An 18,102-nucleotide genomic window follows, 5' to 3' on the forward strand; every position below is an offset into this window, starting at 1 on the left:
TATCACACTCAGCGGCTTCACAGGCCACTCACAGCAGGGACACATCACAGCCCCTGTACCCATCCAAATCGGAACCATTAACACAAAACACCCTGTAGTCTTAGTCGACCTGCCCCAAACAGCAGAACACATTTTGGGAATCGACTTCATGAATTCCCACCACCTCTCTTTTGATCCAGTCAAACAGTGTGTCTGGAAGATGGCGAAATCCGCTAGAGCCTCCGTAACACTCAACATTGGGGACTATATGAACAAAATTGGCGCAGTAGGCGAGTTTTGGTTCAACCCCACCAAACTCAGCACGGACCGGCAGGTTAGGGCAGTCCTGCAAAAGAACAGGGCAGCATTCGCGACCCACAAGCACAACTGGACGGACAACTGGTTCCGTACAAATAACAGGACCGGACCCTAGACCCTAAAAGCAGTACGGATTCCCCCTAGAAGCAGAGGGAGAAATCCTAAAGGTTATAGAAAGTTTATTAGAGCAGGGCGTCCTAAGATCGGTAGCCTTAACTAATAATGCCCCGATTTGGCCAGTAAGGAAGCCCGACGGATCATGGCGTTGACCATAGATTATCGGGAACTCAAAAAGGTCACCCCCGTAGAAGCCCCCACCGTTGCAACAAGTCCCGAGACCATGCTCAAACAGGGACTCCATGCCCGATATTTCACGGTTTTGGACGTCAGTAATGGGTACTGGTCCATTCCATTGGCAAAGGCGTGCCAGTACAAATTTGCCTTCACTTTCAGAGCGCAGCAATACACGTGGACATGCCTGCCACAAGGCTTCCACAACTCCCCCTCCGTTTTCCACCGACAGCTGGCAAATGGACTAGCAAAATTTTCTCGCCCCGAATGTCTGGTACAGTATGTAGACGATCTACTACTCCAGACAGACACGAAGGAAGAGCACATTGAGCTTCTGTCCGAACTCCTGGAATTACTATATTCCATTGGCTGTAAAGTAAACCCCAAAAAGGCCCAGATATTGGAAGAGAAAGTGGTATATTTGGGTACTATTATCACACATGGCAAACACGAGATCGAGCACAAAAGAATTGCCCCTTCCCCAACACGTTTCAGCTCTCCGGTCGTTTTTAGGACTGGTTGGCTACTGCCGAAACCACATTGACGGTTTCACCAGCAAGACAACGCCCCTCTCAGACCTCCTAAAGAAAGGAGCCCCCTGGGAATGGCTTCCGCAGCATACGGATGCTGTGGAATCACTAAAACAGGCGCTCATAGCCGCCCCCGCGCTACAAGTTCCCGACTCGCTTTCCCCTTACGCAATAGAGGTAGCGACCACAGACCGCACCCTTTCAGCTGTGCTCCTGCAGGAACGGCACGACCAGCTAAGACCCGTGGCTTATGCCTCTCGAATTTTAGATGCTGTGGAGCAGGGATTCTCAGCCTGTGAGAGGCACCTGCTCGCAGTTTTCTGGGCAGTCCAGTACTTCTCATACATTACCGGACTGAACCCCATCACCATTTTGACCGAGCACACCCCCACCCAACTTTTACAAGACGGACGACTTAAAGACGGTACCGTCAGCCAAATCCGCGCTGCTAGGTGGACCCTTCTCTTACAAGGACGGGACATCACAGTCAAAAGGACCAAAACACACACATACTTAGCGGACAATCTACATTACCCCGGAACCCCCCATGAGTGTGAAATCATCTCGCCCCACCATAATACAGGCCCCTTTATAGCTAAAACACCCCCCAGAAAACTAGCCACTCCATCTCAGAACCCCCCTCACCCGGACACGTGTGATCCCATTAGGATTTATGTGGATGGATCTTCCACAGTCCTGGATGGGCAACGCATAACAGGTTGTGGGATTTCTGTGGAGGACGCGCAGGGACGCGCCCTCGAGGAAATCGCATTAAAATTACCCGGACACTTAGGCGCGCAGGCAGCAGAGCTTGTGGCCATCGCCTACATTATAGAGCACCCAGATTCCTTCCCCAGCCCAGCAGACAGATATTCAGACAGTCTATACGTGTGCAACAGCCTCACTGAATTTCTTCCCCTCTGGGAAACAAGAGGATTTGTTTCCGCGGATGGGAAACCCCTCCCCTCAGCCCCATTACTCCGCCATATTTTGGAAAAAGCCAAGAACCGGACCTTTGGCATTATAAAAGTCCGCAGCCACCATCGTTCCTCCCCCCCTGGAAATGTAAAAGCCGATGCGCTGGCAAAGGCAGGATCCAGGCATGGGTACTTTTGGAAGTCCCCCGAGAGCGCCCCAGTGAGTGCGCCAGTGAGTGCAGTTCAGGTCGCGCAGACAAGGATCGAAGATCCAGTAGAGGCCCAGAAGCAGGATAGCGCTCTCACTGAAATCGTGAAAGGGAATTTTCCAGCCTCATACGAGAGGTACAGAAATGCAATAACCACACATGATGGTGTGGTGCTAAAGGACACCCTTTATGTAGTTCCTGAGCAGGATAGGAACCAAATAATCTGTTTATTCCATGATGGTCATGGACACCAGGGAATCGAACCCACCGCAGCCCACCTCAAACAGATTTGTTGGTGGCCAAATCTCAAAGAGGATGTATCCCATTACATTGAGAATTGCCTCATCTGCGCTCAGAACAACCCAGATAGATATGCCAAAAAGGCACATCTCAGCCACACCCGACCCGTTAACGGCCCCTGGACTAACCTCCAGATCGATTTTATAGGTCCATTGCCCCCTTGCAGGAATGGCTGTAAATATGTTCTGGTGGTCATAGACACTTTTACAAAGTGGGTGGAAGCATTTCTAGCCCGCACCAACACCGCGAAAACCACCGCCAAAATCCTAACCCACCACATCTTCACAAGATGGGGACACCCCCGCAGTATTGAGTCGGTCCAAGGTTCTCACTTTACAGGACGGGTCATGCAGAACGTCCTCACGATATTTGGCATAACCCAAAAATTTCACATTGTGTACCACCCTCAATCGAGTGGTATAGTGGAGCGCATGAATCGGACCCTAAAAACCACACTTAGAAAAATGGTCCAGCAGAGCAACACCACTTGGGATTTGGTCCTCCCCTTTGCGCTGATGTTTTTGCGTAACACTGTTTCCACCTCCACAGGTTTCACCCCACACACCCTCATGACCGGGCGCCCCATGAAAGGGACAGAGTACTTGTTGGGTTTAGACCTGACCAGCCCTGAAGTTAGGCCCTTAGCCATGAGAAAGCCGTTGAACAATTACTTGTAAATGTTATTACGGCTCAGTTAGCAGCCGCTGTTAAATTGGGCATTAAAAAGAAACAGAGCGGACTTCCGGTTGTGGCAGGGATGAGCTAGCCGCACGTTTCGGCGGCTCCATCTCCGACGGAACTTCGGGCTCTTTTAAGAGCCCCAACGGGGACTTGGACGGCCGTAAAACCCGGTGCGAGGCGCGAGGGAAGGGAGTCCCCCCCCCCGAACGACGGAGGGAAAAATCGGCGGCGGCGGCTGCAGCCCGAAGGATCTGCAGCCAGAAGGTCAGAGGGAGTGGAACAAAATGGCGGCGGAGAAACCACAGGTGACATGGGGGCCTGAGCAGGACGAGGTGGTGAGACGGTGCGTGGACCTGCTGAAGAAGGAGGTAATGACCCCGTTGTTACAGGCAATTGAGGGGCTTAAGGAGACTTTAAAGACCCAGGAGACTGAACTTCGCGTGGTGGAGCAGAAGGTATCAGGTATTGAGGACGAGGTCCTGGGCCTGGCGGTCAAGACTCAGACGCACGAGGCACTTCATAAAAAGTGTGCTGATAGGATTGAGGCCCTTGAAAATGGAGCGCAAAGGAAGAACCTTAGGATATTAGGTCTCCCGGAGGGTGTGGAAGGAGTGGACTGTGGAGCGTACGCAAGTAAGATGCTGAGCTCACTGATGGGTGCTGAGGCCCCTGCGGGCCCCATGGAGGTGGAGTGGGCAAATCGGATCCCGGCGAGAAGACCAAAAGCGGGAGAACCACCGAGGGCGATAATCATGCGATTCTACCGCCTTAAGGACAGAGAAGAGGTCCTGAGATGGGCTAAAAAGGTGCAGAGTAGTAGATGGGAGAATGCGGTGGTAAGGATCTACCAGGATTGGAGTGCGGAGGTGGCGAGAAGGAGGGCGAGCTTCAACCGAGCCAAAGAGGTTTTGCACAAAAGGAAGGTGAAGTTTGGGATGCTGCAGCCGGCAAGACTATGGGTCACGCATCAGGAGAGACACTATTATTTCGAGACGGCGGAGGAAGCATGGTCCTTCATCAATGAAGAGAAACTGGACCGGAACTGAGGGACTGATGCTGCAGGGAACTGTTATTGTTGTTATTATTGTTTTTGTTAATGGGATGATGAAAGTTAATCGAGAAGTAAACAGGAAAGGGGGGGGACACGGGACATGTGGGCGCCGGTGAGGGGGGAAGAGGCGGGACATAGTCAGAGAATGGGGAAGGAGAGGGGGAGGGGAAAGGGAGCTGCGCCATAAGAGGCGGATCAGGTAAAGGGATGTTCCCGCGCCAGAAAGAATAAGGCGGGAAAACAGGCGCAAGGCGGATGGGAGTTCCCCCATACGGGGGGGGGGGGGGGGGTCGAGGAGTGAGCAGGAGTAGCCGGGGTCAGTTGAAGTCAGCTGACTTACGGAAGTGATATGGGGGGAGCAATCATGCTAGATAGGGATCTAGCGGGGCGGGGGGGGGGGGGGGGTGGAGGGGGACAACTGGGTTGCTGCTGCGGAAATCCAAAAGGAAATGGCTAAAGAGTGGGTGGGCGGGGATGGTGTGCGACGCTGGGGGAGCGAGCGGGAGCGCGGAGGCGGGATATGGGACTGGCCTAGAGAAGGTAATGGCTAGTCGACACGGGAGGGGGGCAGGTAGCCCCCCAGTGAGGCTGATCACGTGGAACGTGAGAGGCGTGAATGGACCGATAAAAAGGGCCCGAGCGCTCACGCATTTGAAAGGACTAAGGGCAGACGTGGTTATGCTCCAAGAGACGCACCTAAAGGTGGCGGACCAAGTTAGGCTAAGGAAAGGATGGGTGGGACAGGTGTTCCACTCAGGACTGGACGCAAAGAACAGAGGGGTGGCCATTTTGGTGGGGAAACGGGTAGCATTTGAAGCAAAGAACATCGTAGCAGATAGTGGAGGTAGATATGCAATGGTGAGTGGTAAGCTGGAGGGAATGGAGGTCGTGTTGGTTAATGTGTATGCCCCAAATTGGGACGATGCGGGGTTCATGAGACGGATGCTGGGGCGTATTCCGGACCTGGAGGCAGGAAATTTGATTTTAGGAGGGGACTTCAATACGGTGCTGGACCCGGGGCTAGATAGATCCAGCTCAAGGACTGGAAGAAGGCCGGCAGCGGCCAAGGTACTTAAGGGGTTTATGGACCAAATGGGGGGAGTGGATCCATGGCGATTTCTTAGACCCAGGGCTAGGGAGTATTCCTTCTTCTCCCACGTCCATAAAGTGTACTCCCGGATAGATTTTTTTGTTTTAGGTAGGTCGTTGATCTCTAGGGTGGAAGAAGCTGAATACTCAGCCATAGCGGTTTCGGATCATGCCCCACATTGGGTGGACCTGGAAGTAGGAGAGGACAGGGAGCAGAGAACACTCTGGCGATTAGATGTGGGACTGATGGCGGATGAGGGAGTGTGTGCAAGAGTGCGGGGGTGTATTGAGAGATACCTGGAGGTCAATGACGACGGCGAGGTCCCTGTGGGAGTGGTATGGGAAGCACTAAAAGCGGTGGTCAGAGGAGAGCTGATCTCCATTGGGGCACACAAAAGGAAAACAGAGGCCAAGGAAAGGGATAGATTACTGGGGGAGATTTTAAGGGTGGACAGGGAATTTGCAGAGACCCCGGAGGAGGAGCTGTACAGGGAGAGGAGACGACTCCAGACTGAGTTTGACCTTCTGACCACCAGAAAGGCGGAGGTACTGTGGAGGAAGGCACAGGGGAGGAGGTATGAATATGGGGAAAAGGCTAGTCGCCTGTTGGCGCACCAACTGCGAAAGAGGGCAGCAGCGAGGGAGATAGGAGGAATTAGGGATGAAAGGGGAGACACTGTGCGAAGGGCAGGAAAGATAAATGAGGTGTTTAAGACCTTTTATGAAGAACTGTATCGGTCTCAGCCCCCAGAGGGAGAGGAGGGGATGCGGCAGTTCCTGGACCAGTTGAGGTTCCCGAAAGTGGAGGAGCAGGCGGTGGCAGGCCTGGGGGCGCCGATTGAGGTGGACGAGGTTATTAAGGGACTGGGAAGCATGCAAGCAGGGAAGGCCCCGGGGCCGGACGGGTTCCCGGTGGAATTCTACAGAAAATATGCGGACTTGTTGGCCCCGTTGTTGGCGAGGACGTTCAATGAGGCCAGGGAAGGGGGGACACTACCCCCGACAATGTCGGAGGCGACGATATCGCTAATTTTGAAGAGGGACAAAGATCCGATGCAGTGTGGGTCCTATAGACCTATTTCACTATTGAACGTGGACGCCAAACTGCTAGCAAAGGTGCTGGCATCGAGGATAGAGGACTGTGTCCCTAGGGTGGTGCACGAAGACCAGACAGGGTTCGTAAAAGGGAGACAATTGAATGTTAACGTGCGACGGCTATTAGGGGTGATAATGATGCCCTCAGTGGAGGGGGAGGCAGAGATAGTGGCGGCAATGGACGCAGAGAAGGCATTTGATAGGGTGGAGTGGGAGTATTTATGGGAAGTGTTAAGGAGGTTTGGGAACGGATTTATTCGCTGGGTTAGACTACTTTATGGGGCACCGACGGCAAGCGTAGTTACAGGTCGACATAGATCGGAGTATTTCCGATTATATAGGGGAACAAGACAGGGATGCCCGCTGTCTCCATTGTTGTTTGCGCTGGCAATTGAACCTCTGGCCATGGCGCTGAGAGACTCCAGGAAATGGAGAGGGGTGACTAGAGGGGGAGAAGAACACCGAGTCTCGTTATACGCGGATGACCTATTGCTATACGTGTCGGACCCAGCGGGGGGGGATGACAGAGGTTATGCGAATCTTGAGGAGGTTCGGTGGATTTTCGGGGTATAGATTAAACATGGGGAAGAGTGAATTATATGTGATACATCCAGGGGACCAGAGTAGAGAGATAGAAGGCTTACCGCTAAGGAAAGTGGAAAGAAACTTCCGATACTTGGGGATTCCGATCGCTAGGAGCTGGGGAACCTTGCACAGACTTAATCTGACATGGCTGGTAGAACAAATGGAGGAGGACTTTAAGAGGTGGGACATGCAGCCTTTATCGCTGGCGTGCAGGGTGCAAGCAATTAAGATGATGGTCCTCCCGAGGTTCTTATTTGTATTTCAATGTCTCCCTATTTTAATCACCAGGACCTTTTTTAATAAAATAGATAGGAGCATTTCGAGCTTTGTGTGGGCAGGGAAAGTTCCGAGAGTAAGGAGGGGGTTCCTTCAGCGCAGTTAGGGACAGAGGAGGACTGGCACTACCGAACTTGGGAGATTATTATTGGGCCGCCAATGTGGCAATGATACGTAGATGGATGATGGAGGGTGAGGGTGCGGCGTGGAAAAGGCTGGAGAGAAGGTCCTGTAAAGGGACCAGTCTAGAGGCGCTGGTGACGGCGCCGCTACCGTTCTCACCGAAAAGGTACACCACGAACCCGGTGGTGGCGGCAACACTGAACATATGGGGACAGTGGAGGTGACAGAGAGGGGTGCGGGGAGCCCTGGTGGGGTCCCCTATCAGGAACAACCATAGGTTCGCCCCAGGAAGAATGGATGGAGGGTTTCAAAGCTGGTACCAGTTAGGAATTAGGAAGGTGGGAGATTTATTCATAGATGGGACTTTTGCGAGCTTGGGAGCACTGGAGGAAAAGTATAAGTTACCCCGGGGGAATTTCTTGAGATATATGCAGGTGAGGGCATTTACTAGACAACAGGTGAGGGAATTTCCGCGGCTCCCGACACAGGGGATACAGGACAGGGTGCTTTCAGGGGTGTGGGTCGGAGAGGGCAAGGTGTCAGAGATTTATAGTGAGATGAGGGAAGAGGGGGAGGAGTCGGTGGGCGAACTAAAAAGAAAGTGGGAAGAAGTATTAGGGGAGGAGATAGAGGAGGGTATGTGGGTTGATGCCCTAAGCAGGGTAAATTCTTCTTCCTCATGCGCCAGGCTTAGCCTGATTCAATTTAAGGTGCTACATAGAGTACACATAACGGGGGCAAGATTGAGCAGGTTCTTTGGAGTGGAGGACAAATGTGGGAGGTGTGGCGGGAGCCCGGCAAACCACGCACATATGTTTTGGGCGTGCCCGGCACTGGAAGGGTATTGGAAGGGAGTGACGGGAGTGATTTCGCAGGTGGTGAAGGCCCGGGTCAAACCAGGCTGGGGGTTAGCTCTATTTGGAGTTGCGGAAGAGCCGGGAGTGCAGGAGGCGAAAGAGGCCGATGTCGTGGCCTTTGCATCCCTCGTAGCCCGGCGCAGGATCCTACTCATGTGGAAGGAGGCGAAACCCCCCGGACTGGAGGCCTGGGTAAACGATATGGCGGGGTTTATTAAACTGGAGCAGATAAAGTTTGCCCTGAGAGGATCGGCTCAAGGGTTCACCAGGCGGTGGCAGCCATTTCTCGACTACCTAGGGGAACGTTAGAGGGAAGACGGATGACCAGCAGCAGCAACCCAGGGGGGAGGGGGGGAGGAGGCTCAGTTGAGTATAGGTCAATAGAGTATGAGGTTTTGTTACTTGTATATTATTATTATTATTATTGTTAAAAAGTTTTAAAATTTCTGTTTTGTTACTGTTATCGTTTCGCGTGTTTTGTAAGCGGGAAAAATGTTGCTCAGGGAAAAACATTTCAATAAAATATATTTTTTTAAAAAGAAACAGAGCAAGGCCTGTTTTGATAAGGCAGTAGATGCAACGGAGTATAATATAGGACAACAAGTGATGTTGTCTGTGTATAACTCCAGCACATTTCTGTCTCTGAAATACTCGGGTCCGTACTCCATTACGGATAAAGTAAGCCCATCGGTATATAAAATCAAATACCCAAATGGTAAGACTGCGTGGTTTCACATAAACCAGTTAAAGGCTTATGGAGCACAGTCAAACCACGCCCACCACGTCATGCTTGACGCAGCAGACCAAACCCCGCCCACAGCCAACGTGACCTCACCCACCCCCTCCACGTCCAGCCCAGACACGGACTCGCCCCCGACTCCACCCACAAACTTTACACTCCGCCCCGGAACACCCACAGACTGCAGCAGCAGAGACAGCGACTGTGACTCCGACGACAGCCACAGCACGCCTCCCTACTATCCTGGTCCCACACCCAGCGACTCCGAGTTCGACTCCAGTGACCCCTTCATCATCACTTTCTTAAACAAACCACACCACCGACCACCGAACCACACGGACGACCCCGACTTTATCCCCACACAACTTGACGAACGCCATTGGCACCACGACAACTCCTACAGACTCGTCCGCAACGACGAGAGCAACCCCAACTCATACCACGCAGCCCTCTCAACATTAATTCACTCCAGAATTTGGCACCCGGCAGAAGGGGACGACCCCGAGTCAGACCCCCAATCCGCCAACCCCTTTGCGACCCTGTTCGCAACAGAGAACTGAGGTGTCCACATGATGATTTAAAGGAGACACTTGGTGAAAAGTGTTGTCCTTCCTGATGGAACCTGCAGGATGTTTTACGTTGTTTGTATGTTTGTTTAAGTGTTGTTAGTCCGACAGGAGAATTTTCTCACACACCCGTTCTGCCGAAACCTCTTAGGCCTTGCCTCAGAGACCCACCGCGGCCAGACGCTTCTTCAGCAGTACCAACTTGTCCACAGATACCACAATGGTACCAACTTGTCCACAGATACCACAATGGTACCAACTTGTCCACAGATACCACAATGGTACCAACTTGTCCACAGATACCTGGTCAGCACCACACGCTCGTTCAGAGGAACTAGCTTTTCAGCTGGTACTGGTTCAAGGCCAGATGCCCAATCAGATTTGACGGGAGAATCACAGCAGCAACCCCACCATGATGACTACATTTTTGCCCGTTCTTGGCGGTTGCTCAGGCAGTGGAGAAACGGCGTGAGACCCACCCTGAGACCCCAGTTGGTCAAAAACGCTTGGGTAGGGGAGATACGGTATTGGTAGTCGTCCTACCCGGGGACTCCATCCAAATCTTACCCGTCGCGGCCCATACGCACCTCATTCGACCTTTTCCTTTCAAAAACAGTTTTATTTATTTAGGCAACCTTTGGGTTTCTGCCAAATGCTATTTACATCCTAGAACATTTGGATGATAAACTTAGCACTGGTCCACCATTGGGAAGTGTGCCGTGTCCTAACATTTGTTTTGAGAAAAAAAAAGAAAATGAGGGAGTCACATAGAGTGACCAATTATAAGGGAATAATTGGCCCCGAAGGACAGACACACTAAGATACCGGATATTATACCAAGGTAGTTACAGATACTATGCTTGTTTTACAGAACTCCAGAAGCTCCAGAACCGGAGAAAACAGAGAACACAAAGACAGAAAAAGAAAGAGGACAGCCATGAGGACTTCTTTCATCGTGATCAAGATTTTTATACTGAACATTTGGTTGCGCGGGAACGCGGACCCCATTACCCCAAACCCCCCTGGCGTCAATGTTTCACAGTACCCTCGCAGTACCGAGGGCCCAGTCACCAGCCACGCTGCACTATCCTGGTGTGCCAAGTTCATAACTTGGTACTCCCTGTCGTACGTTATTGAAGCACTATTATTAGCGTTGGCAATACTCTGCTGGCAGTACAGACTATGTGCCTCCGCAAATGGAGAAGGAGAGCGTACCGCGCTCGAACCCCGGTATATCAGATCCAATCCCCTATGTTCGGGTATGACCAGACCCCCGCGACCTATAATACAAAAAAAAAGAACAAGCACTTGCGTTTTCCTGTAAATAAAAGATGTACAAAACTACCTACAACAAGAAAAAATGTATGATCCTGAGCTTGACTGCCAAGCCAGGATGGAATATATGGAATGTTATGATTGTTGTTGTATGTTTTAGAGAGATAGGATGATGCAATGCGTAATGAGTGTATTTAGGTAAAATTAGAGGTTCCAATTTTTTAGATACATGCCCCTGCCTGACATAGCACCCTCAAGAATTGTTTAGGTAAATTTTTGTGCATAGCTAGGGTCAGAATAGTTGCCATATAGGAGGTATCCCCCCGGTCAGGGGACAGAAAGGACAAAATTTATGTGATCCTTCACGCTTCGCGTTAGGATCACAAGGAGGGACTGTAGCCACCTAAGATGGCTGATTCCCTATTAATTTGGCCAAAACCCAATTTAAAATGGCTAACCGAAAAGGCTGATGGGATAAGCAGCCAACAGGACACAAACGGACAGCTGCAGACAGAATAGCGTATTCGGCTCTGGGGAAGTCGGCCCAGATCGATACTCAAGACTATTAGCAGCACATCAACCCAGACATCTGCAGTTTAATCGGCTATCCCCGGGAACAATTGCAACACATTAGCAATTGAATGCCGGGCCAGACCTGTCGGCGCCTGCAGTGGCCGAAACAAAGACAGGTGATCAACCACCCCCCGATCGAGCCCAGTGATTGGGAACAAGTCCAATCACTTGGGACTCAGGGTCAAGGGCCGCCCCGAGAGGCAGGAAGCCGCTGGGCCCTATAAAGTGAGGGGCCAAGTTCAGATCTCGCTCTCTCTCCCTTCTTCTCCTGCTCGTGACCTTCGCAAGAACATCGACCAGAAACTGTAAGTTTGACTCCAGCGATCGCTACCCGATTAAGACTCCTAGCCATCGACCCGTATCAGCCTATTGAATCCCGCGGGCCAGATCCGATTCGATAAGCCATTTGTTTCCCTGACCTGGTGGGCCCTTCCTAAAGTTAAGTATTGGCCAGTAGTGGTAGGTTTCGATATAGATAGTAGGATTATTGTGTAAGCATTAATTGTTGTATATAATAAATGACCGTTGATTTCAATCTTACTAAGCGGTGTGCTGACTTATTAATCATAACTCGAGCTTGAACCACGTGACGGTATCAGAAAGATACCTGCCGACTCGTGAGCAAAGGTGACATCATCAGAGGTAATAAACTAAGGCTAAAAAGAGCAACAGAGTGTAGTACTACTCAGTACAGAAGATGTGCGGAAAGATCAGTTCAGTCCATAAGAGGGTCATTGAGGAGTCTGGTAACAGCGGGAAGAAGCTGTTTTTCAATCTGGTAATGCATGTTCTCAGACTTTTGTGCCTCCTGCCCAATGGAAGAGGTTGGAAGAGAAAATAACCCGGGTAGGAGGGGTCTTTGATTATGCTGCCTGCTTTCCCAAGGCAGCGGGAGGTGTAAACAAGAGTCAATGGATGGGAGGCGGTTTTGCGTGATGGACTGGGCGGTGTTCACGACTCTCTGAAGTTTCTTGCGATCTTGGACTGAGCAGTTGCCATACCAGGCTGTGATGCAGCCTGATAGGATGCTTTCTATGGTGCACCTGTAAACGTTGGTAAGAGTCAATGTGGATATGCCGAGTTTCCTGAGGAAGTATAGGCATTGTTGTGCTTTCTTGGTTGTAGCTTCGGCGTGGGTGGACCAGGACAGATTGTTGGTGATGTTCACACCTAGGAATTTGAAGCTATCAACCAGCTCCACCTTGGCATCATTTAAAAAAAAAAAAAAATTTTTATTGAGACATTTGTATTATAAATGTTAACAGAATAAACAACCACACACCAACACCTCGGCATCACTGATGCAGACAGGGGTGTATACTTTGCTTCCTGAAGTCAATGACCAGCTCCTTGGTTTTGCTGATATTGAAGGAGAAATTGTTGTTATTACACCACAGCACTAGGTTCTCTATCTCCCTCCTGTACTCTGATTCATCGTTGTTCGAGGTCCGACCCACGACGGTCGTGTCATCAGCAAACTTCTGGAAGGAGTTGGAGCCAAATTTTGCCATACAGTCATGTGTGTAAAGGGAGTATATTAGGTGGCTAAGTACGCAGCCTTGCATGCCTGGTATTGAGGACTATTGTAGAGGAGGTGGTGTTGTTTATCCTTACTGATTGTGGTCTATGGTTCAGGTAGTTGAGGATCCAGTTGTAGAGGGAGGAGCCAAGTCCTGGGTTTTGATATGAGCTCGGCTGGGATTATGGTGTTGAGGGCGGAGCTGCAATCAATGAATAGGAGTCTAACGTAGGAGTCCTTGTTGTCAAGATGCTCCAGGGCTGAGTGTAGGGCCAGGGAGACAGCGTCTGCTGTGGACCAATTATGGTGGTATGCAAATTGCAGTGGACAAATCGTTCTGGGAGTTTGGAGTTGATGTGCCTCGTGATCAACCTCTCAAAGCACTTCATAATGATAGATGTCAAGGCCACCAAGCGGTAGTCGTTGAGGCACGTTGGCTGGTTCTTCTTTGGTACCGGTATGATGGTGGTCTTCTTGAAGCAGGTGGGAACCTTGGAATGGAGTAGGGAGAGGTTGAAGATGTCCGTGAACCCACTTGTCAGTTGGTCCGTGCAAGACCAATGGGGAGAGACTTTGGGGTGCTCTGTTACAGAGGGACCTGAGAGGTACTTGTTCATGAGTCACAGAAAACTAGCTTGCAGGTATGGCAGATAATAAAGAAATCAAATGGAATGTAGGCATTTATAGCTAAAGGATTAGAGTATAAAGGTAAGGAAGTGCTGTTGCAACTATAGAAGGCATTGGTGAATCTGGAATTCGCTCCCACAGAGTGTGGTGAATGCAGTGAGTAAGTTTAAGGAGGAGTTAGACAGATTTTTAATTGGTAATGGGTTGAAAGGTTATGGAGAATGGGCAGGACAATGGAGTTAAGGCCAGGATGAGATCAGCCATGATCAAAAGGCAGAAGAGACTCAATGGGCCAAATGACCTAATTCTGCTCCTATATCTTATAAACTAATGGAGTTTGTTTCTCTTCCATAGTTTTGCAGTTGGTCCCTGCAGAATTGCACCTCTGTTTTCATTATTTTTTTTGAGTACAGTGCTTTATTTGCTGACTCCTTCATCATAAATCACTTAAGAATTGTCAAGAGCTCTTGGGTACAATGCATGCAATTTCTGCATCCACCATCTCAACATTTTTTGGGATTGGAGCTGGTTAATTATATTTGACTCCATTTTCTAAATTCATGTTGACTTGAACAAGTTTGAAGATTTAAAAATCAAAGACAGGAAGAAGCCTTGGATTGGGAAAGCTTGTCCTGGTGAGCCAATGTGCACCATTAATACCTTTTCCATGCCCTCAGTAGTGGCACAGTTGCTTGGAAGAGAAAATAAAAGTAGAGAGAAAAGTGTTCAAAAGCAAAAGCTTTTCTGCATGCTTCAACTATGTAAGAGATATCCTTAATGGTTATTGCACTGAACTGGCAACACAAAGTTGAGTTACAATTACGCCATGGAAAATTGTGGAAATTGAATTCAATCTGGATAATTTGTGGGCTGGAATGAAAGCTGCCAGGTTGCTGTAAACCACCACGGGAAAGGGAACCTGCTTCCACTATCTGGATTGGTCTGCACATGACTCCAGCCCTACACTACATGTGGTTGACTCTTACTGCTCTGGTAAATTAGGAATGGGCATTAATATCTCCCTTCTCTCCTCTTCCCCCCGCCCCCCAACAAGATCGCATTCAAAACTTCATATCAATGCTAAAGTTGGAGGTCTATAGTTTCCAAGCATTTCTTGACTCGTGCCAGTTGCTTACCATTTCTTAGCAATTCCTCCGTTTGTTTTCAAAGCTAAGTCCTGTCTCTCAAGACTTCTTGAACACGTTTTCTGGATTAGATTTTGTGTGCATTTAAAAACGTTGGGAGGCACGGTAGCATTGTTGCTTCACTGCGCCCGGGACCCGGGTTCGATTCCCGGCTTGGGTCACTTTCTGTGTGGAGTATGCACGTTCTCCCCGCGTCTATGTGGGCTTTCTCCTGTTTCCCCCCCACAAGTCCCAAAAGACGTGAAGTCTCCCTCCATGTACCCAAACAGGCGCCGTACTGTGGCGACGACCGGACTTTTTACAGTAACTTCATTGCAATGGTAATGTAAGCCTACTTGTGACACTAATAAAGATTATTATTACATCTAACCATTTTAGAATTACTCCCATTGTCATTTGCACACTGTTGATCTTCCTCCCTGCCACTCCTTTTGGCAACTAATTATTTTCTACGTAAACCAGGTGTGAAAGAATATTTTCACAACCTTATTTCTTTGTCCCTGGATAAAAAACATTCATCCTGGATTCAATGCACCCCTGCAGTCGCCAGTGGGTGGGGAAAAGTCGTGACTGCCACCAACTCAATTCAGTCGCAGATAGGCAGCTACTCTGTTCAATAAAATTTTTGTATTCCTGGAAGTCATTTCATCTTTCAAGGTCAAGTTATGTTGTCTGCAGCAACATGTTGTCTGCAGCTTTACAGAACTGTAAACTACTGGCTGGTTTCTTTGAGTTTCAACCAGAAGGTGTGAGTCGCAGCCAGAAAAAAAGTGGTAATGTTTTCTGGTATAGATTACTTGACATCGTAAAAAATAGGATTATTTTATGGCAAGTAGCAAACCTTGTAGGACTCTCTGAAAGCCAGAAATGTTAGCACAGCATTAGAGCACTACATTTATCTGCACAATTAGCCCGATCTAGAACAGGCAGTAAAAAGCCATAGACTGAAATTCAGTTAAGAATGAAAGAAAGAGAAAAGCAGAAGCTTGAACTTGAAAAAGGAAATGAGAACACTTGAGCTGACAAAAGAGGAAAAAGTAATGCAAAACTCGAGTTTTGAGGAGAGACTCAAATCTCTCTACATGATTGGCGAGAGAGGTCTTCCGGTGCCGGCATGTAGGTGGAAGTCAGACGTTGAGTGGCTCCTGCTCGAGGCTCTGGTTTTTGGAGTTTAATGCTCAGTTTCAGGGCAGTTTTTGAATAAGCTGGTGTAGAAGACATAAGGAAGGTGGGGAATGTCAAAGACACAGAAAAAAGCAGCTGGGAAGAACGGGGCGAGCTAACATTCGCCTTTAAGTGAACGGGTTAGCCCAGCAGCAGGAAAAATGGCGGAGGCTGAGTCGTTGGGTGGGGCCACGCCCTTCACAGTAGAGACTCTGGAGAGTTTGGGAGGCAGTTTGCCAAACACATGGAGGTGATGCGTAAGGAGATGACAGCTGCAATAAAGGAGCTGATGGAGGCAGCGATGGCCCCGGTGAAGGTGGCGGTGTTGAAGACATCAGCCAAGGTACGGGAGCAAGAAGAGAAGTTGAAGGAGATGGGGGAAGCTCTGTCGTAACATAGTGATCAGTTCACCTCGATGGGTGAGGTACTGCAGAGGGTGGTGGAGGCCAACAAAGGACTCGGAGCCACGGTAGAGGACCTGGAGAATAGGTCAGGTGGCAGAATTTGAAAATTGTGGGCTTGCTTGAGGGAGAGCCCGAGGCCAACTGAGTACTTTGTAAAGATGTTGACGGAGTTGTTGGGGGAGGCATGAACTGGACAGGGCTCATCGGTCACTCAAGCCCAAGCGGAAGGCAAATGAGCCACCAAGGACGGTCATAATTTGTTTCCACAAATTCCATTTCAAGGAGAAGGTCTTAAGTTGGGCAAAGCAAAGGCATGAGATGAAGTGGAAAGGACCTGGTATTCATGTATACCAGGATTTAACTGTGGAGCTGGCGAGAAGGCGGGCAGCCTTTGGTCGGGTGTAGGCGGCACTCTTCAGCATCGGTGTGAGGCTCAGTGTGGTCTACCCGGCGAAGTTGAGGGTGACCTATAATTCGAGGGACTTCTACTTCGAGACAGTGGAGGTGGTGGAGGCGTTTGTGAAAGCCAAAGGACTGGGGTTGAAATGAGAGATGGGACTGGAGTTTGGCTTTGGACTGAAGGGACGGATGTGAAGGCTGATCTGGTGATGCTGCAGGAGACCAGTCTGAGGGTGAAAGATCAGGTAGGCTTGGGAAGGGTTGGGTGAGTCAGGTTTTCCATTTGGGGTTCAATAGCAGGGCTCAGGGAGTAGCGGTATTGGTGGGCAAGAGGGTGAGGTTTCAGATGGAGACGGTGGTGGCAGACCAGGGAGGCAGGTACATGATTGTGATGGGGCTGCTAGAGGGGAGGTTCGTGGTTCTGGCGAGCATATATGGCCCAACGGGACGATGCAGGGTTTGTGAAGAGGGTGCTGGGTATCATTCTGGATTTGGATACCCATGAGTTAAAGAGGATGGGTGAAGAGGATAGAGCAGGCTTGGAGGATGCAGCCAGGGAAGGCAGCGGGACCGGACGGGTTCCCAGTGGAATACTATAAGAAATTTAAGGCTAAGTTGGCACCGCTGATGGTAGGAATGCAATAGGTAAGGGGGTCTTGCCACAGACATTGGGGCAGGCTTCAATTTCCCTGCTGTTAAAGAAGGATAAGGGCCTGGTGGGGTGTGGGTCATTAGGCTCATATCCCTATTGAATGTAGATGCCAAGATATTGGCAAAGGTTCTGACATTTCGTTTGGCGGCAACCCACTTTAGGTACTTGGGATGCAGGCAGCAAGCGACTGGGGTAGACTCCGAAGGTATAATTTTACTAGTTGGTTGGGAAAGATGAAGACCAATTTGGCAAGGTGGGACAACCTCCCTTTGTCATTGGCAGGGTGGGTGCAGGCTGTTAAAATAAATGCGTCACCATGATTTTTGTTTTTATTTCAGTGCATGCTGGTCTTTCTGCCGAAATCCTTCTTCAAGGGGTGGACAAACTGATGATCTTGTTTATTGTGGGGGGGAGGGGGGGGGGGGTGGCCAGGATTAGTAGGGTGGTGTTGCAGAGAGTGCAGCGAGGGGGGGGGCGCCTGGCCTCCCAAACTTACAATAGTATTATTGGGCGGCGAATGTGGAGAAGGTGCGGGCTGGACTAAGGAGGGTGGGACCCGATGGGTTAAGATGGAAGAGGGCTCGTGTAGGGGGTGGGAGATGTGGGCGCTGCCAACAGAGCATTTCTCAATGGCACTGGCTAAATACCCGGTGAGTCTGGTGGTGGTGGCCATTTTGAAGATCTGGAGGCAATTTAGGCAATATTTTAAGATGGGGGCTGCGCCAGGATGATGCCGAT

At 50.0% G+C, this 18,102-nt stretch overlaps 1 long non-coding RNA gene across 2 annotated transcripts in view; it reads left to right on the forward strand.

Annotated features, from left to right (window-relative positions):
- LOC140428151 (uncharacterized) overlaps positions 1–11,996 on the forward strand; it is a 62,886-nt gene extending 50,890 nt beyond the window's left edge. For both annotated transcript variants that reach the window (XR_011948718.1, XR_011948719.1), the window contains exon 5: positions 10,478–11,996. This is a non-coding gene — a long non-coding RNA (uncharacterized lncRNA). The remainder of the gene's footprint in view (positions 1–10,477) is intronic.
- Positions 11,997–18,102: the final 6,106 nt, after the last annotated feature.

Source organism: Scyliorhinus torazame, chromosome 8, assembly GCF_047496885.1.
Source record: "Scyliorhinus torazame isolate Kashiwa2021f chromosome 8, sScyTor2.1, whole genome shotgun sequence".
NCBI classification, from domain to species: domain Eukaryota; kingdom Metazoa; phylum Chordata; class Chondrichthyes; order Carcharhiniformes; family Scyliorhinidae; genus Scyliorhinus; species Scyliorhinus torazame.